The 21,853-nt window shown below is 36.2% G+C and overlaps 1 pseudogene; it reads right to left on the reverse strand.

Annotated features, from left to right (window-relative positions):
* LOC113760036 overlaps positions 1–21,853 on the reverse strand; it is a 105,333-nt pseudogene that overhangs the window by 49,103 nt on the left and 34,377 nt on the right.

Here is a 21,853-nt window from a genome sequence, read left to right on the forward strand (position 1 = left end):
CATTATCTATATTAAATATAGTATTTCTTGATGCTTCATCCAAATTTTTCCAAAATCTAAGAGTATGACAGCCCCACCTCCCTCTAAGGCGAACCAAAGGGGTCAGCGGACCGCCTGCCAACTCTCGCCGGGATTCAGTCGTTCACTTCAATCCTCAATCGAAACCAGAATAAACCAAGAATAAACATAACAACGATCCAAAACTTAAAGCACAACTTATATACATTGCTATCTCAAAAGGGAGTACAACCATCGAATATACAAAGGTTCTCAATTCACCATACATCCAACCCGTGTCGAGCACTAGGGCGAGAACCATTACAAAATCAAAGAAACTAGTCTAGGCTAGTCTCTACCGAGCTCTCGTCCTTGCTCGCCTTCCCCTGTTAAGGAAAACAAAACTAAAGGGATGAGTTAAAAGTTTAGTGAGGTTCCGAACACATAATCAAATAATCAATCCAGTTCAAGAAACATTTACAAGGGAAAGCGATAACAACACATTCATTAAAAGGATACGGGCTCACAGGGAGCTATTCGTTCGTTCGTTCATTCACCTGTCATTCCCCTTATTCCTCCGATCATTTTAAAAATGCATTTTTGTAAGTAAAACCCTTGTTCGTTCATTCATTTCATTCACCCCTCTCCTGGACTTTGGCCAAGCTCCACCAGAATACAAGGTAATACTCGAGTATACAAATCGTTCACCCAGGGTCACCAAATCACCCGACCGAGTCCGCTTCTGGCTCGAGTCGACCGGCAACGAAGGGCAAGGGCCTAGTTCAGCCAAACGGCTTACATTCATGCGCAACTAGCATTTAATTATTTAATCATTGAAAGATTTTACATTCATTTAGGTCGAGTGCGATGAAGGACACACTCGCCTAGAAAACTCATTTTAAACAATCATTGAAAACATATCATTCGTTCATAACAAGTCATATAATCAAGAACAAGCCACATAGTCAATGAAACTATAACAAACAAGAAATACTCACCTATTTACGCAAAATAACGTCCAAAATATCCTTCCGGATAACACCCTTAATCACCAAGGTATCCTAATATAATCAAACGAACACATTATGCTTCAACCATCAAAGATGTAAGTGAGTCAAAGAAAAGTCGAATACGTACTAGTACAAAGTATAAATATGATTTTGGTAGTGCAAAGAGTACATTGAAACCAAAGGATATAAGTAAAATATTTGTAAAACTTAGACTCACTTGTAAAACTTTAAAATCGCTATTTGAGTCGAAGTGGCAAAGAAAACGTAAATACCCTAGATGGTTCACGTGGTATTCGCTCTCAAGCCTTACTCAAGTCGCAAGTATATCGACCTAGTTCTCGAGCGTAAATTTGGGCAGCACGCCCTTTGTATTTACCTATTTTCCAGCCATTTATGGCTTCATTCTTTTCCTCAATCAAACCCAAAGTCATATACAAAATCATCTCATTTCAATAGCCATTCCATAGGCTCCAAGTCATACAAGTACAAAATCAAGCTAGGAGCATGTGCGGAAATGAAGGTTGAGTCAAGAAACAAAAGACAGATTTGACGTTGTTTTACGTAACGGACACAACCAAAGCTACGCTTATCGGATTGGGGTGAAATTTATACCATTTCGAAGCTAAGACAAAGGTCTACAACTTTGGTGAAGACCACTCAGTCCAGTTTGTAGTGTATCTAAGTCAAAATCTCAAATAACAGAACCAGAATCTCACATTCGGGCTTGTTAACTGCCTTATGTGTAAACGACAATAACTCAGGCTACCGAAGTCCAAACAAGGTGATTCCAGAGGAATTGGAAAGCTAAGACATAGAAATACAACTTTTATGTTTTGGCCAAAGGCTAATTCAGTACACATCAGGGTGAACAGACACGGTTAGTGTTGTGAAATATCAAAATTGTCCACTGGACTAAACCTATGAGAGTCAGGGGTATTTTTGTCTTTTCACAAGTTACGTTTCTCTGATTGAGCTGAAATTTTGTAGACAACTATAAAAAATCATTCTCTACAACTTTTATGTTTTAATTCGGCCTCTAACATCATGAACTGGAACCAGGCAGAACTAAAGCTTGAATTTCCAGAAAGCTGGACTTTTGTTATAGTCAAGCTATAATTCACATTTTTACCTTAAAATTACCACTACTTTCTCCTTTACAAGATTATATACCATATATATACACCATATAACACCTAACCCACAAGAAATATGAGTGAATAAATCAAAACCCTAACTCAATATTCCTCCCTCCAATCATCAAAACCATTTGAAACAAGCATCACAAGCACAACTCTAACATTAATACCCAACTTAATCATGATTAATGGAGAAAGAAAGAGTGATCAGCCATTATACCTCAAGACAAGACCTTGCAAGAGTGATCCTCCACTACTCCTTGAAATTTTTGGTTCCTTAAGCTTCCCAAGCTTCCAAACTAATGATTAATCGGTTTAGTTTTTCTTGTTCTCACTTACAAAGGTTGGATTCAAGGTTGGAAATGGAAAACTCTCTTCACTCTCCTCCCTTTCCTTGCTCTCGGCCAAACCAGAAAAAAATGATGAAGAATGAGCTCAAATGAAAGATAAGAAGGCAAGACAAAAGGGTTTGGTCAAAGGGCCATAGATGGCCAACAAGTGGCACCACCAAAATCCATCCAAAATTTTTTTCTTTTCCTTGCATTTTGAGTCAACATTTTCGGCTATAAGGGCTGAGGATAAGGGAGATATTTTGCAACAATATCAAGGGTATGTGGTGGTAGGGAAGTGGTAGTCAAGTGGTGTGTTCAATCGATAGTGAACGTTACCCGTCGGTTCTAGCCGTTTTTCCTTAAATCGCGTATACTAGGGTTTTATCTTCTAATTCACTAACTTATTATTATCACTTCTAATCACACACTTAATATCATCTAAAACTCACTCTTAATCACCACATTTATCGCACTAGCGGGCCCCACATCGATAATGCGTTTCAAATTTAACGTCCACTAACTCATACTAGAAAAATGAATTTAAAACTGTACTTGCTTGTAAAAATGCATAGAAATTTTAATATTTCCAAGGAAAGTATAAAATGTAGGCAAAGAAATAAAATAATCCTAGTTCAATTGCCGCGCTCAACCGTACTTCCAACACATACACGTATATACATATCGTTCACCCAAATACACGTAATATCAAAACCTTCCTTTGTTGAAAACAAATGGTTAACACATTTTCACTTAACAAGGGAAAGTGAGAATAAACAAAAGGCTAAGAAAATGTGAAAATTTTAGGGTTCTCACAAAGAGAGCTATTGACTAAAGTTTTTTCAATAAATGCTTTGGCCATTTCATAATCCATCTTATTTATGGTAATTGCAACTCTAACAGCAATTTCCCATTTATCTATAGCTTATTCAACATTTGACACACAATCTAAACTGAGATAAATTTGAAAAACATTTATTGCTTCGGTTCTCACTTATCCATTGGTGTATGCGCATCTTTATGTATATTTTTGGTAATTACTTGTAATCATGCATAACGTCTATTAGGTCCATTGAAATTTGATGTATTATATATTGGAGCATTATAACTAGGTGGATTATCACTAGTACTATAAGTATCATTAATATTTGGATTTTTTTGGAAATTCTTCTTTTATACCTGCTTTTACATTGACGAGGTTATCCAAATTTAGATATCTTATTTGTTCAACTAATTCATCTATATTTGAATCCTCTCCTTTTATTATGTTATCCATCTTTTGGTAATTTTATTGTAGTTATTTGTCCAAATATTCGTTGTTTCATCTTATTTTCATATCTTTTAGGCATATCAATAGGTTCAATTATTCTTTCATTTTATAGCTTACTTTCTATCCTTTGTAATTGATCCTAGATTCTCTTATTTTCTCTTTCTAATTTTTCTATCTTTCTTATGATTTCTTTTCCAAAAAGTACTATAGTTTTCTGTATCTCAACCAAATCTGATGTGAAACCCCCCGATCTAGACAACCAACTCACCATGGCTTAGACAGCGGAAATTTGACCCCACTAATCCCTAGAAGTCACGAACAATTTTTGATATTATCTCAACCCGCGACTACTCGAATTAACGAACCAAATTGGAGGTAGTAGAACGCCACAATCAAGGAGGTACTCGATTGATAAGTTCGGGTGAATCACTTGAGAAGATTCTCAAGTATTCAAGGGAAACTCTCGTGCTCAAGAGAAAGTGAAAACTCACTAACTTTATTTAATAGCCAAAAACTGATCCTTTAAACAAAGAGGAAGAGCGGCTATTTATAGCCCTTACAAGTATTAACCCTAATCCAAAAGTTGACCAAACTAACCCTTCATATTTAAGGAAGATTTTGGGCCTTACTTACTAATAAATGGGCCGCAGCATGGCCATCTCCATCTCCTTGAAGTAATCCTCAACCGTCATACTACCTTGGGTGAGAGTTTGCAATTTATGGTGCAAATCCCTGTGGTAATATGCTGGTATGAAGCGCTTCCTCATGATCCTTTTGAGTTCTTCCCAAGTGCGAATGAGTGGTTCTTCCTGTCTCCTTTGTCTGGTGCGAATCTGATCCCACCAAACGGCTGCGTATTCAGTGAACTCAATGGTTGCCAACTTCATTTTTTGGGACTCTGAGTAGTGGTTACAGTCGAAGAGCATCTCAATCTTCCGCTCCCATTCCAAATATGCTTCAGGGTCCGACTTGCCTGGGAAGGTAGGAATTTTGAGCTTGATTCCCTTTAGTTCATCATCCCCTTGATTAGGGATGCGTTTATAATTCCGGAATCGGTTTCCATCTGCCATGTCCTCCTCATTATTCGAATCACCTAATTCCTCCACGTATGGTTGTCTCTTGGAGGCATTCTTGCCTAGGGTTGATTGCTCCACCTTATCCTCCAGTGCATCAATTCTCTGAGTCATGCGATTAATGGCGCCTGTTAATGTTTCAAGGACATGTTTCATGTCATAAGGGTCACTTGTCGCATGAGTTTGAGACATGTTTATAGGGTACCTTTGAAGAGGTTAGATCAGCTCAATAAGTGGTTCAATGGCCTATCAATGGTACGATCACTTGGCACGCGAGGTGAGTTTTTAGGGACTCGAAGCAGATTTTTTTGGAGCTTGACTCAACGGAAATGAATAATTGCGGATCAGATTTGGAACTTAACAAACGAGACAAATAATGGCTCACGAAAATAGATTTGGAAACGTATCTACTTGACTCAACCGACTCTATTAAACAAGAGATAAAATAACGGAAGTTGTGGAACCTAGAAAGACTTACCCGAATCTTGCACTTGGCTATCTAGAAGGAGTAAGATACGGCTTCTTGGACTCTTTTGGGGTAGGTGTTGCTGCTGATGGGTGGGTTTCTCACGGGTTTCAAGTTGCCTAATCAGAAATTGGGAATCCAAGTAGAACTAGGAATTGTTTTTACAACCCAAGTCAGCTTTGGTTTCCTAGTTCTAATAGGTCTTCTTGTAATGGTAGGACCGAATCTGGTTGCCTTTGTTTGCGTCTCCTTTTTTTTTTTTTGTAGTATTGATACAAAACCAGATTGCTTTTTCTTCTTCTAATTCGGTCACAACCCAAGGTGAAGGTTCGGCTATGTCTTGTGATTAAGATCAGCCGCCAATACAAGGATCAAGAATTGGTTTCAAGAGTTTCAAGTTGCACTCACGGTCTCCAAGATTTTTGTCCAAGAACTTGTTGGCAATTTCAAGATTTCAATCAAGACTCTCAAGAATCAAGGTGAGTCAGCCGTATAGTAGTGCAAGTGTCATGATCATCATGACCATGCAGATCAATTCCATGCAGTAGCAGGCCAGCGGATCATTTCCATGCAAAAGCAAGATGAAGAACGTGAGTAGCTGCATGGCTGCATGGCTGACGTGGCAAATGGCTAAGCACGTGAGGAAGTTAGCTGTGATTCTGTTAGGCGTCTGTTGAATCACTGTTATGCGTAGGACAAAATAAGCATTGTTAGAATGATATTTCTGATCTAGAATCTTCTGACCGTAGCTATATATAGAAGATAATTTCTCAGATGTAGGCAGTTTTTGGATTGAATAAACTTTCCTCCTCATTTCTTATTCTTCTCTCTTTTTTCGTTTCTTTTCCCTTTTCTGTTCTGGTTCATAACAGCAAGTTACCAAAATATCCCAACCCCTTGTTCAAGAATCTGAGTTGCTTCTCAAGACTAGCGACCAGAATTTCTGTTTTGAGAAATCCGAATTGCTTTATCAAGATTAGCGTCCAGAATTTCTGTTTTGCTTTGTTTTGTTTTGTTTTGTTTTTTTTTTTTGATGCAGCAATTGAAGACCCTAAGACACGACAATCAAGGAATAAAGCTGGACGGAACAACAAATTTAATTCGACAACAATAAGAGCAACTCGGCAGCAAGAAAACTAAGGAAAACTAGCGACACAACAAGGAAATTTTTTTTTTCCTCGACACTTGAGACCCAATGGACAACACAAACAAGAACACAAATCTTGGACAGAAACAACAACTGAATTTGGAAACAATGAAAACAACAGCGGACAGCAACGGAACAAGAAAAACTAAAGAAAACTAGCAATACAATTTTTTTGTTTTTTTGTTTTTTTTTTCCGTTTTTGACACAAGGCTGACTTAGACAACAAAATATGACTCAAACACAATAAGAAAAGGTAGGATATAACCTGGAAGTTGTCAACTAGCTCTGATACCAGATGATGTGAAACCCCCTGATCTAGACAACCAACTCACCATGGCTTAGACAGCGGAAATTTGACCCCACTAATCCCTAGAAGTCACGAACAATTTTTGATATTATCTCAACCCGCGACTACTTGAATTAACGAACCAAATTGGAGGTAGTAGAACACCACAATCAAGGAGGTACTCGATTGATAAGTTCGGGTGAATCACTTGAGAAGATTCTCAAGTATTCAAGGGAAACTCTCTTGCTCAAGAGAAAGTGAAAACTCACTAACTTTATTTAATAGCCAAAAACTGATCCTTTAAACAAAGAGGAAGAGCAGCTATTTATAGCCCTTACAAGTATTAACCCTAATCCAAAAGTTGACCAAACTAACCCTTCATACTTAAGGAAGATTTTGGGCCTTACTTACTAACAAATGGGCCGCAATTAAACTAGCTTAATTACCTAGGATAAGGCTACGAGTGTCAACCATTTGAAGACAGGTTGGCCGACTTTCTAAAGCGAGAAATAACCAAAATCAACGAGGAAAATCAAATAATCCTACTAAACTCAAGCATTCGTGCAATCAACTAGTCTTCACTTGAATCTTCCAATTCCTCATGTGTTTGAATGGGCCTTGGGTCCTCATGTTCTCATCAAAATCAGTTTCTATTTTTAATCTTTTAGATTTTAGCTCTCTATATTCCTCTATGAAGATGATAATCTTTATAATGTCTAGTCAGTTCTATATGTATATCTATTTGCCTTTGTTTATTGAATTCATATTTCATCTCTATTTCATCTTTTAGTATCCTTATATCTCTTATAGTTTTCTAATGACATTTTGAGAATTTTTTTCGACTATACTTCAAGGTAGGAAACAAAACTAACCTATGCTGAATCTACTAACTATTGTTGAAGGGATGACAAGGGAAGTTACAAAATGAACTATTAAAGACTAGTTGGTAGGTCGGTGGTTAGTGAAGAAATGCGCATTAAAAATCTTGTCAGATACCCAGTGATAGTACGATCGAACCTCTAAATGATTCAGGTATAGAGCATGTTGGACCCATATATTTATAACCTTAAGAATTACTTTTTGAACATGGAATTTATTCTTCCCTAATTTACAATGATATACATAATATTAATAATCTTTTATCCAAACTTTCCACCGCTAATTATAGAAAATATAGATTTGAATTGGCAAAAAAAAAAGATTTTTAGCCCTAGCTCCCCCAGTGGTATCAATTATATAATATCGAACATTTCTTTTCTTAAAATATTTTTTATAATTTTTTTCTTGCTGATGCAAACATGAAGAACTGGCTCCCTTCCAAATCTATAAAGATTATTTAAAGTTGAATTAGTGGTGTTACTTTACTACAGCTTGTTATCATTCATAAAGAGTAGAAACAAGTTAGTTTAGTTAGTTGTTTTGTTAGTAAGTGATGTCGTTTATTGGTAGTGTCAAGTGAGGGGTTTAATTATCAATTTAGTTGCTGTTTTAGTGGTTTAATTATGGAGTTAATATTCGGCTAGATTAGTCTTCAAAGAGGCCGAATATTAGTTGGATTTTTTGTCCAAATCACATTAGGGTTTTGAGTCAATGTAAGGTTATAAATAGCCTAGTCTTTCCAATGTTTATGATTACTGAGAATTTTCTAGAAATATATGAGTTATCACTTTTTCTTACTCCAAGAGAGCTTTTCTTGAATACTTGAGAGTTTTCTTAAGTTATTCAGTTGACTTATCAATCCAAGATCACATTGAATTGTGGCGTCATTCTACCCTTCTATTCAATCTCGAGCGGTCCTTGATTGTCTAGAATCCATCCAATTTATCCATAACCTGATCAAGATAAATCCTTTCGCTGCCTGATTGATTTGGTTCTTTAAGATAGGTTTTTCCTGGGTCGAGGTCGTATCATCTAGCTGATACGAACTCATCCAAAAGTATGAACTCGTATCCCACACAGCCCTGGATCTAGACGAATAAATCAAGTTGGAGTGCGGAATAACATTTGACCCTTCTAAACCCTAAGATTGCGAACCTTGAATTGAATCTCAACCCACAATCGAATGATTTAATGAACCAATGTTAAAAGTAGAAGAACATCACAACCAAAGTGTCTACTTGATTGATAAGTTCAAATTGAATAACTTAAGAAAACTCTCAAGTATTCAAGAAAAGCTCTCTAAGAGAAAAGTGATAACTCACATATTTCTAGAAATTCTCAGTAATCATAAACATTGGAAAGACTAGGCTATTTATAACCTTACATTGACTCAAAACCCTAATGTGATTTGGACTAAAAATCCAAACTAAGATTTGGCCTCTTTGAAGACTAATCTGGCCGAATATTAACTCTATAATTAAACCACTAAAACAGCAACTAAATTGACAATTAAACCCTTCATTTGACACTACCAATAAACGACATCACTTACTAAAAAAACAACTAACTAAACTAACTTACTTCTACTCTTTATGAATGATAATAAGTTGTAGTAAAGTAACACCACCAATTCAATTTTGAATAATCTTTATAGATTTGGAAGGAAGCCGATTCTTCATGTTTGCATCATTCCCCTCCTCTTGAAAGCGATTTGTCCACAAATCGACAGTGTGCTTAGAGAACAGCAACATTGGGAATATATGAAGGATCACGAGCCAAGCTATATGCAGTTTGGTCAGCCTCAGGTTGCTTTCGAACAAAGACATTCACCAAGACAGGAACCAGCTTGTGTATAACTTGTGGAAATTCCAGGTTGCACTCCAAAGTTCTCTTGTCAGCCTTTGGTCATGGATTTGCACATTGGGACTTTGATTGTGCAAAGGTATCAAATCCATCACTAGTTGACATTGATTTGGATCATCTCGCATGGATAAAACGGGAGCAACTTGTTGCATGGATAAGGCACTAAACAACTCGTGGAGGACAGCTTTGGGATTTTGCGTGACACACAAGTTCTCATCTTCCAACATATGAGGTAGCAAACAATTAAATTCCATTTCATGAAGGTTACTCGAACTAGCACAAGTTGAAGTTGACAAATTGAGCACTTGGCCACTAGCTTTTGGACGTATGAATAAGCATGAAAGATCACCACTTTTAGCTGGAATAAGCACGAAATCTAGTTGCAAGTCTTTAATCAAAGCTAGAAAATTTTGGACAGCTTTACAACCTACAAAAACAAAATAACCTTCAACTTGAAACAAATCAGAAATTGGATAAAGAAGCAATGGAACATCATTAGCTAAATGGTAAGAAGATATAGAACAAGATTTAAATGTGAAAACTCCCTTTGACACTTCATTATTCCTTTCACAAATTGATTCAACTTGAAAAAACATTGCTAGCTTTTTACACTTTTCTTCAAAATCTGCATAAGAAATACAAGTGTTAGGATGGAAATTATGCTCAAAAGAAGGTAAAGATGATGAATGAACCATAGGTAGCAAATGAAAATCAAAATTTGGAATTCTCCCTTCATGGTGGGTTTGAATTAATTCCCCATTGGTATGGACAGGTTTGAATTGCAATTGTTCCATGAAGTAATCCCAAATAGATTTAACTCCTACAAGACAAACTCCTTGGAAACTAGTGAATTGTACAAGTGACTTTGGAATGGAGCATGGCATGACTAACTTCACTTGACTTTCCTTAATCTGCACAAAAGAAGAAACACTAAACAAAGCAAAGATAAGTTCGTTAGAAAAATAATAAGCCCTCACATTTTTGCTCAAAATCAGCTCACTTTCTCTTTTTTCTTCCTTTTTACCACTCATCTCATCAGATTTTTCCATCTCTTTTTCTAGTTCAATGTCCTCGATTGTTTCCTCATTATCAACCTCCTCAACAAATGGTTCAATAGGATGAGATACTCCTTTGTTAGAAATAGGCTCGGCTACCTCCTCCTTAGAAAACTCACTTTGATGGCATCTATTTGACTCCATTTGTTTTTGGTATAGAAGACATTGATATGTCTCCCAAAATGACTCCTCATGAGATGGTTCAACTCTAGGTTTAGGCCTAGAAGATGTTGAATGAACCTTCTTATCACCTATTGTATAAATTGACTTTAAAGAGATAGATTGCATGGAACCCCTCCTCTTGAGAGATTCATTCTCGCGCTTAGATTTATGGTTGTGTTCTCTCGGCCTTTGTTCTCAATCTTCAAGCTCGGTGTCCATATTTGAATCACTAGACTCATTCAAAGGTTGTTTCCCTTTAGATTTCTTAGAGGAACTCTTTGATGAATCCAAATGATCCAATCGCTCATGTATGGATTCGATCTTAAGATCGAACCTCCTTTGCAATTCTACCCACATGGCATCCATTTTTAGTGCAAGTTGGGCAATTCTACCCGATTGTACCCTTGGTTGGAATTTTGGAAGTTGAATCCAATTGGTTCTTGGATTTATTTTGGAAGATAAGCTGTTGATTTTTGGAGTAATTTTCGTGTGTAAGTAGCTGGCAAAATCTAAATTGGATTAGTTATGTGATGACTGGGATTTGTTTACAATCCTAAGTCAACTTGGTTTCCCAAATCAGATTTGCTTTCTTGTTTCAATCCAAGAATGATCCGACTTCTTGTTTTCTTTTTCGTTTTCACAACACCTCTTTCTTTCTTTTCTTTTCAACTTCGGATCAAACAGTCAAGGACAAGAATTCAAGCCGCAACAAGAAACAAGAATTAGCCGCTACTTTGTTCAAGAAATAGGAACTAGGGTTTTGTAAGAATTTCAAGATTTGGAAACTTTTGTTCAAGAATTCAAGAAACCCTAATATTTTCCCCAAGAACTTCAAGATTTGTCAAGAAAGTATCCAAGATAATTCCAGAAATTCAAGATTCTTATCAAGAAATTTCAAAAACTTCAAACACTTTCAAGAACAAGATTGATCAGCCACGGTTTGACACCAAAACATAAAGGCAGCCACGAATTAACTTCAAGAAACCAGTCACGGATTCAACAAGAGCAACCACTGACCAAAATTTTTTTTAGATGAACAGTAACGGTGAACAGTGCACTACAGTACCATGAACAGTGCCAATGAATAGTATCGTGAACAGTGATTTTTTTAAAACTTTAAGCAACTTCAAGACTCAAGAAACGCGACAAGAAGACCAGAAAAACATGATGTAATCAACAAACACAAGCGGATAGCAACAAGAAACCAAAGAGAAATCCTAGCATATTACTACCAAGAACAATGACCAGATTTGAAACAAAGGAAACTTACTTTGACAAGAACAAGATATACTTGAATTCGTCAACTAACTTTGATTACCAAGCTGATACGAACCTGTCCGAAGGTATGAACTCGTATCCCACACGACCCTAGATCTAAACGAAGAAATCAAGTTGGAGTGCAGAATAACATTTGACCCTTCTAAACCCTAAGATTGCAAACCTTGAATTGAATCTCAACTCACAATTGAATGATTTAGTGAATCAATATTAAAAGTAGAAGAACGCCACAACCAAAGTGTCTACTTGATTGATAAGTTCAAATTGAATAACTTAAGAAAACTCTCAAATATTCAAGAAATGCTCTCTTGGAGCAAGATAAAAGTGATAACTCACATATTTCTAGAAAATTCTCAGTAATCATAAACATTGGAAAGACTAGGCTATTTATAACCTTACATTGACTCAAAATCCTAATGTGATTTGGACTAAAAATCCAACTAAGATTCGGCCTCTTTGAAGACTAATCTGGCCGAATATTAACTCTATAATTAAACCACTAAAACAGCAACTAAATTGACAATTAAACCCTTCACTTGACACTACCAATAAACGACATCACTTACTAAAAAAACAACTAACTAAACTAACGTGCTTCTACTCTTTATGAATGATAACAAGTTGTAGTAAAGTAACACCACCAATTCAGCTTTGAATAATTTTTATAGATTTGGAAGGGAGCCGGTTCTTCATGTTTGTATCACTTTCTATATCTCTGTTTTATTTTATTATAATAATATGGACTATGACATCCAATCAGAATTGGCATTTGAATATCCTGACAGTATATTGCATTTTTTCTTTTTAATCCTTTACTCTTTTTATAAAGTATAACATACATATGTTATCTTTCTTCCTAAGATATCTGCTTGTTCTATTCTTACTTGAAATGTAGTATTGAGCATTCATTTCCAAGGGTTAAAATTTTTGTTAAAAAACATTTTTAAGTAAGCACTAGTATTATCCATTTGATTGTGGATATGATAATAATATTATTGAAATATATAAATATATCGTTTGATTGCGTACATACCACATAAATGTAATTTTATTAATGAAGTAGCATATTTATTAATATTATTCCTATCTCTTAAAATATTGCCATCTCCAACAAACTCAAGTCTGAAAGTTTCGATAGCTCTAGTTATCATATTTGCTATTTCATTATCTGTACTAAATAGAGCATTTCTTGATGTTTCCTCTAAAATTTTGCAAAATCTAAATGAGTTATTGACTGAAGTTTTTTCAATATATGTTTTGGCCATTTCATAATCCATCTTATTTATGGTAATTGCGACTCTAAGTGCAATTTCCCACTTATCTGTAGCTTCTTCAACATTAGACACACAATCTAAATCGATATAAATTTCAAAAAGATTTATTGCTTCAGTTCTCATCTTATCCATCGGAGTATGTCCATCTTTATGCATACTATTAGTAATTACTTGTAATCCTGCATAACCTCGACCAGGTCTCTCGAAATTTGATGTATTATATCTAGGTGGATTATAACTAGTACTGTAAGGATACGAAAATTATTTTATATTTTCTCTTATTTTTGAAAAGTTATTGTATATTTTCTTTTATCTTAATTTACTTGTCTTAATTTCATGGTGGCTTTAATGGTTGAGTCAAGATTTTTATCTTTTCCCTTTTAGAATTTGATGCATGTTAAGTTTCGTAGTGCATTTTACTAGTGTGACCAACTAATGAGGTGTGTGTACTAAATTTGGTAGACAAGAAGGAGTGTTATGCAAGAGAAATTATGTGATGAGAAGTGTACTAAGAGTTAATTGGAGAAGCCCTAGATATCGTGGTGTTTGGAGACAAAAGAGAGACAAAGAGATAGACTTAAGTTGGATGGGTGCCACTTGTCCGTCATCCAAGAAGTCTTGCCAAGACTTTGACCAAGACTTTTCTTTGGTTTTTATCTTGCATTTTCACCAAAATTCCTTCATTTTCCCTTCATTTTGACTGAAAAAGAGAGAACAAAAGGAGGAAAACTCTTGTAATATTACCTTGAAATCTTGCTCGATTTTGTGGGAAATCCAACCTAAAACCCTAACCCAATTCATAGGAAGTTGCATCAAGGATGGAGGGAAGCTTGTATGGAGTGATTTGGGGGAAAAAAATAAGCTCTTGTTTGCATTTCTCCTTAGGGTTTGAAGGTATTCATGTCAAGAAACTACCTTTTCTCTTTTATCTTGCATTTGAATGGATTTATGACTTGATTATGGTAGGTTTCATGGAAAATTTCATAGTTTTGTGAAGTAGCTTGTAATTTCCAGCTTTGATTGAGAATTTCTAGCCTTGAAATGTTATTTCCAATTTTGCTATGTCCTTTTAGTCTTCCCATGAGGATTTTCCAGCTTTTACATGCATTTTTTGCTTCACTATAGGAATTTCTAGCTTTTGTTTGTAAATTTCAGCTTAAGGTTCAAATTTCCAGCTATGGTGTGGTTGTATATGAGTTAGGTATATGTCCAATTTGGTTAGCTTTGTGACCTAGAACAAGTATCCCTTATATCTTATGACTTGTGGTCTTGATTAAGGTTGGTTTGCCATGAAGTTAAGCTTTGAATTTGGAGGAAAAACACAAGAGAAAAGAGAGAGAGAGAGGGCCGAAACTTGAGGGAGGAAAGAGAAAGGAAAAGTTCATCCAAGGTAGCTTCCATTTTAATTAGGTTTTGTGGGAGAAAGGAGGAGAGAACTTGGGTTGTACATCAAATTTGGCTTGAGCTTGAAAGGGAAGAAGAGTTGGTGGATTGTGGATTGAGTTTCATCTTGGTTTGGAAAGCAAAAGACGTAAAAATACTAGATCATCCTTCTTCCTATGTCTTAAGCGTAAGATAAGTGAATCTTGTGAATTTTGTGGTGAAACTTATGGTGAATCTTGAAGTTATCTCAAGTCAATGAACCTTGAACTTTATACTTGCATTCTTAGGGTTTGGGTGCACTTGTGATAGCTTTCTTGTTAAGATTTTGATTATAGATACCTAGGATTGTGTTGGTGATAAAATTTTATGGATGTGTTAGCTAGGTTTGCTTGAAATTTTAGGAAATTAGTTGAAGGAATATTTGGAAAAATAATTGAGAAATCATGAGCAAGCTGGTCGAGAACAGTGGTTTAATTTTTAGCTTTGAATTCCAAACTTTTATGATGATTTTAAGTTCAATTTTACTCAAAACACTCTATGAGACTTTATGCTACAAGTGTATGTTGAATCTAAGTCAAGAGAGTGAGGTTTTGTTAGTGAAAGTTGCATTTTCTTACATTTTTAGCATTCTGAAAATTTTCGCAGGAAACTCTACGTAGCTTTGGGGAATTGGCTATAACTTCGTATAGGAAAGTCGAAATTGAGTTCTGTTTGTTGTGTTTGAAACTAGACTTTCCAATAGTATAAAATTCAGGGTTTGGTTCAATTTCTATAAAGACCACCAAATCTGCAAAATTTCTTGAAAATCATGATTGTTCTGTTTCTGCGCTTGTGATAGCAGTGTTTTTTTTTAAACTGAAATTTGACTAATCTATGAGCTGAATTTCCTGATGATGTCTTCTAAAGCCTATTAGTGTTTTGAGTCCATTTTCTAACGGCGTAAGATTTGTGATTTTTTGACCTACCAAACTCAAGTTATATCTTTTCAAAGAATTTCACCAAAGTTGGAAATTTTATCAAATAGATTGAGTGGGACTTGGAAAACCTTTCTTCTTTTTAAACCTAACTTTCTTGTGATATATTTGATGGCTGGAATCGACGTACATGTGTGTAATTATATTTGGTCTCAGGACTTGAGAATAGGCGAGAAGATGAGTCTGGGCGAAAGTGTAAAGTTCATGTTTGATTGGTGAGTGTTCCAACTCTATCTTAGGACTATGTGATGCTTCATGTGACTTGTTGCCCAAAATTGCTAGATATCTTAACTTGTTATTGCCAAGGTGAGTCTGTACTTTATCGCACTCGACCTAATTTGACTGAGCACGTGTTATATTGTTACAAGTGAATTGTTTACAAGTGAACTGGTATTCATGTGCATGACTTGAAATTAACAGCTTGGATCCTAAACCCCATCGGCTAGTTAGTCGAATCAAGCTAGCAAGGGCTTGGTCGAAGAGATTGACGAACCATGGGTACTGTTTACTGCTTATTCTATTGCTTAATCCATTCGATGCATCCTTTGGAATCGGTATACTCGAATATTACCACCCACTACTCTAATGTTTTTGGATTTCGGACCCGGTAGGGGGTTGATTGGTGGATGGAGATTGGAGTTAAGTGGCACTATACTGGACTTGTTATAAATCCATGGTTAACTGAGTGTCAATAGATCCTAGACAAACTGTTATGGAACTTGCTCTTGAGAGCAGACTGTATCCTTGAGTTGCAAGTGAAATACTGAACGGGACAAGTTGCTACGCCTTGAATCTGGCAAGAGCCACAATGTCAGCTGTATCAACGTTTGAATCCTAGGTGCTCTGCCGGAAATCCAACAGGAGCCACCATATCAACTGTATCAATGTTTGAATTCTGAGTGCTCTATTTAGAATCTAGCGGGAGCCATCATATCAGTATCGTATCCTTTTTCTACTGGTGTTAAATTGCTTATTTGAATATGTGAACTGTTCATGACATTGTTTGTAACTGTTTACTATCTTTGCTTTAAGATTTTGAGATATGCGAATGATATTTTGCCAATTTGACTGCATATTTTCTTGGAAACCTCACCGGGCTTCTAACTTATTCTTTTATTTGTTTTCCTTAACAAGGTGCGGGGATGAGAGAGACAAGAATAGTACTAGGTTGAAATAGGAAATTTTAAATTTGTATTTGGATGGCACTGTATTATGGTACTAGTTGTTCAAGTTCTTATCTTTTGGCTTGTATATTTGGACAATTTGTAGTATGTAAATGTTATATTGAAGAATTTTAGTGTTATTGATTTGGTATCCAAGGAATAGTGAGTTCAAAAGTTGTAGTTCTCACCTTAAGTAATTGCCATCCTATTTATACTTAGTGAATTGATTGAACTACTTATATTTTGATCCAAGAGTAAACCATAGGATTGCATTTCCAAAGAGTCCAAATATGTCTCATCTACAAAAGTACAAGTACAAGAGATCATATACACTAGCTCATGCCTACTTGCTCCGGCCTTCACTCCTGTAAGGAAAACAAACTAAAGAATGAGCTAAAAGTTCAGTGAGATTCCCAAACAAGCAATCAGGTAGAGAAACCATGGAAGTATGGCATTTAACAGTTGGAGCACTTTGCACAATAAAAAACAGCCATTCAAGAAATAAAAATTCATTCATTGGAAGGATACGTGCTCACTTGGAGCCATTCATTTAGTCATTCAGTTGCCGACCATTTCCCTTATTCCTCCGTCATTAGAAAATATTTAACAGTGAAAACTCCTTCAGTGTTCATTGTCATTTATTCAGTGATTTCATTGCATTGAATTCACTGGCCAGTTCTCCACCAGATTTCGTGGTAATACTCGAGTATACCAAACATTGTCCCAGGTCACCAGCCGCCCGACCGAGTCCGCTTCTGGGTCGAGTCGACTGGCAACGAAGGGCAAGGGTCCAATTCAGCCAAAAGGCTTACATTTATGCACAAGTAGCATTCAATCATTGAAAATTCACTTTTGCGTGGGTCGAGTGCGATAAAGTACACACTCGCCCATCGAAAATCCATTTAACAATCATTGGAAAACATTTAACATTTAGACACTATTCACAACATTCCACATAGTCATTTTGTGACGACCCCACTTCTCCTTAGGGCGATCCCTAGGGTTTCGACGGGCCGCCTGCCTAATTCTCGCTAGAACTCGATACAAGTCAAATATAAACTTAAAACTAATCAACCAACAAGAAAACTCTCGCCTGCCTAGGGTTCCTTCAATAATCATTCAATTCTACATCATAAATTTTTTCAAAGTTACATCAAACTTTTCAAAATATACAACCGTCCAAAGTTGACTAAATCATTTACATCCATATTCGGATCAAAATTTAGTCAAGTCACTTTCTCCAAAATCTTTCCACTTCGAGTTCCTGTTAAGGAAAACAAGCTACGGGGGTGAGCTAATGCTCAATAAGGCACCCTATCGGATCCGGAACCAAACACGCACGAAATGGCAATACTACTCGAGTATGCAAAGTAAGATCTCAAAAGATCAAATTTTATAATTTTTCACAGTTCTCCAAACTTCTCGACCAAGCCCATGCCAGCTCAAGTTACAAGGTTAGCCAATGGGATTTGGGCGTCCCCACAAGTACAAGTCGATGAGATTTCTCTCAAATTGACACCAAGTCATGCACAAGCACGAGTATGATTATCGAGTACGAGCAAGTCAATTATCAAGTCAAGCAAGAGAGAACGAGAAAGTACACACTCATCTCGACAAGGCCAATTCACATATTCAACAAGAAGTAGTTCAAGTATTATGCAACAAGTGATGCATTTGACACTCACCAATTTCCAAAAGCAAGCAAGCAATTAAGTCCTTTAGTTATCCGCACCAGGATTCCTTTCAAAACCCTCTGGAACACCTAAAAAAATATCAACTAACCATCACTCACGGATACCCTATGTCACTTAGCATACAAGGAGAAAATTCGTTTGCTTAGAACTTAGGACAACGCCCCAAAAGAGTTTTAATCCATTAAAAATCGAGATTCAAAAATGAAGGTTTAAAGTCACAAGAGAACTTGTATCACCCATAAAATCAAGTTTGAAATGGACTATCAATCTCAAAAGATAGTTGGGAATTCTTAAAAGGTTCATTTTGTTGTAACCCAGAAATTTCCAACTTTACGCGACAACACGTGAAAAATCATATCTTGAGTTTGATAGGCCCAAAAATAGGAAACTTTATACCGTTGGAAACTATATTCAAAGTATTAAAACTTTCCAGAAGAACTTTTCCCAGATACCAAATCAAAAATCATTCAAATCTCAGCTCAAACTTGCTGTTTTATTGAAACAAGGCAGGAACAGTTTTGATTTTCGGTGGAGTTTGAAAATTTGAAAAAATTCACGAAAATTGAGTTAGCCTCTGAAATTCATAACAAAAAGAAATTCAAGTCAAGTTTTAAACGCAACAAGCAGAACTCAATTCGGATCTTTCAATACCAAGATACAACAATTTTAAGAAAACTAGTTTTTGTAACCTGTTCCGCGGATTTTCAGTCATATAGCTTCGATACAGTTTTGAAATTAGGCCATAACTAATGCTATACAGGTCCAAATTGGTAATGGTTTATGGAGTTGAAAACTAAATTCAAAATTCTATAAATCATCAGAAGAAATCGTGTTCAAATTCATTTCACAAGAGGGACGAAATTGAGCCACAAGATGCAGCTGCATAATTTTCTCGGATAAATAGGAGAAGCAGATTAGTCCACTTTGCCAGTTCGCTACCGCTCACACACAACGAATTAGCAGGAAAATTTTATACTGTTAGAAAGCCCTTGGTGTCTCATTTGAAATGCCGTAAATAGCACTTGATTTTGACCTTTGTACAAAGATTTATGTGCAGTCAAAGAGACCCTGGTCGGCTGACCTGGGCAGATTTTCCAGATTTCTTTCTTTTCTCAAAACTCAAGTTTTACACAACCAATTGAAACAATTTTTGAGAGATAATTTTTACACACACAATACAACATATAACAAGCATTTTTCAGCCATTTGAGCAACAAAATTCGAAATTAAAGCAAGGGAACAAGACAACAAAAATTTGGACAGCTCCTTCCCTTGACTTCTTCAAGTTTTCTCTCCCCTACCAAGCTAAATATCAAACCATAATTCACAAGATTACAACTAAACAAGCAAGAATCCTCAAGTCCTCTACCTAGAAATTCACCTCAAGACCACTACCTAAGATATAAAGCAAGAAAACAAGGGTTTCCTCAAGTCCTCTAGTTTAGATTTTTTGTTAGGGTTTTCAAATCCATGCAAAACAACCACTAACCATTACTAACTCTTGTAAAAATTAAAGATCAAAAGAGGTGAACTTGTTACCTCTTCAAGCCTCTTGAACCCTAGTTGGAGACAAGTTATTCACCAACAATCCACCAAGAAACCACCACAAGTTATCTACTTTCTTCTAGCTTGATCAATTTTCAAAGGTCTTGAAGGTTGGGTGTGAATTTTTGAGCAAGATTAATGGCAAAAGTTGAAGCTTTTCTTCCTCCTCTTGAGCTCCCAAGGTTCGGCCACTTGCAGAGAGAGAATGAGGGAAGATGAAGTTTTGATTTGTGTTGAAAAGGTAAGAAGAAAAGCTAGCCTTTTGTTTGGTCAGAAAGTCAACTTTGAATAGTGGTATAATAGTGCCATGCACTGCCAATTTCCTTCTTGTTTGCTACACTTGAATACTAATCCTCCAAGGTAGTTCCTCTTGCACCACTAATACTCCTTCTTATTAGTCTAAAATTAATTCTCCAAATCTCCAATTAGTCGTGTCGGTGCGACTTTTACAAAAATTTGACGCATAAACGATAAAAGTATAATTTAAGTAAAATTCATGCTAAAATAATAAAATTAAGTAACAACAATGCAAATAATTTTAAAATAGGCTAAATTAAGAATAAAAATATGAATCCTCACATCCTCTCCCCCTTAAACGAATTTCGTCCATGAAATTCATTCCTTGATTCGGAAATAGATCTGGATATTTGATACGAATCTCGTTGGTGAGAAGATTCGCGACCCAAGATCACTTGTTGGATTTGACTTCGAACGCAAGAAACGGTGGCAGCGGAAACCCTACGACCCCTCTAATCCCCGTGACTACGAACTTGTTGATATTATCTCAACCCGTAATCAAACGAATTAGCGAACCTCAGGCAAGTATAGAAGGCGCCACAATTCAAGTGTGGTTCTTGAATTGATAAGCCAAACAAGAACACTAGAGTAAAACTCTAAATTGTTCAAGGGTTGCTCGAAAGCTATGGAGAAAATTCTCACACTAGGTTTTTTTGATAAAAGTGTCTCCCCTTAAATTATCAAAGCTTGGCTATCTATAGCCTTACAAAGAAGCAAACCTAATCCAAGTTGGAAACAATGCAAGTTTCCTTATTCGATTTGACAACTAAACTAATAACTCACTAATCATAGTTAGGGCTAACTAATGGACAGCTTATAATCGACCTAATGAAGGCTTTAAGCTGGCCCAACATAACCCAATAAAAGCTAATTAACCAACTTAAGTAATAGTGAGCCTAGACTCTATAAATCGGATCCAACTCAACATGAGGTCTTGGACCGACCTTATTCCTACCAAATAAAATAGAAATCTGAAAAATAAACTACTAAACTATTACTAAAAGATTCATTCTCTTGCAGCCCGAAACATGGCCCATAAGCAGCCCATATTTCGTATCATTCCCCTCCTCTTGAAAAAGATTTGTCCTCAAATCGTGGTTGAAAATGAATGGTACTAACAAGAGTTGGTAGGATGAAACCTCAAAGCTCCACATATTGGCTCTCTTAGAATGAATGATACTTGCATACGTCATGATTATTATAATTTGGTGCACATGTCTCTTGGTCAGCTTGAAAATGCTCACAATTAGCCATGGAAAACTCAAGGCTTTACTCCAACGACTCCTCGAAGATAATGCATATAGCTTCTGTGACAGCCCCACCTCACCCTAAGGCGAACCAAAGGGTTCAGCGGACCGCCTGCCCAGCTCTCGCCAGGACTACGGAGTCGAATCACACAAATCCGATATTACGCGAGAGGACCCAAAAGAAATGAGCGATTGAAGACCGCCAAGCTTAAACATGGGGAAAACGCTTTAATATATACATGTCACTAGGTTTACAATTCAAATGGAACCAGTGAAACGAAATACATTTAGGGTTTGCTCATTCTCGAGGAGCTATACAAAAGAA

This window comes from Coffea eugenioides, chromosome 2 (genome assembly GCF_003713205.1).
Source record: "Coffea eugenioides isolate CCC68of chromosome 2, Ceug_1.0, whole genome shotgun sequence".
NCBI lineage: Eukaryota > Viridiplantae > Streptophyta > Magnoliopsida > Gentianales > Rubiaceae > Coffea > Coffea eugenioides.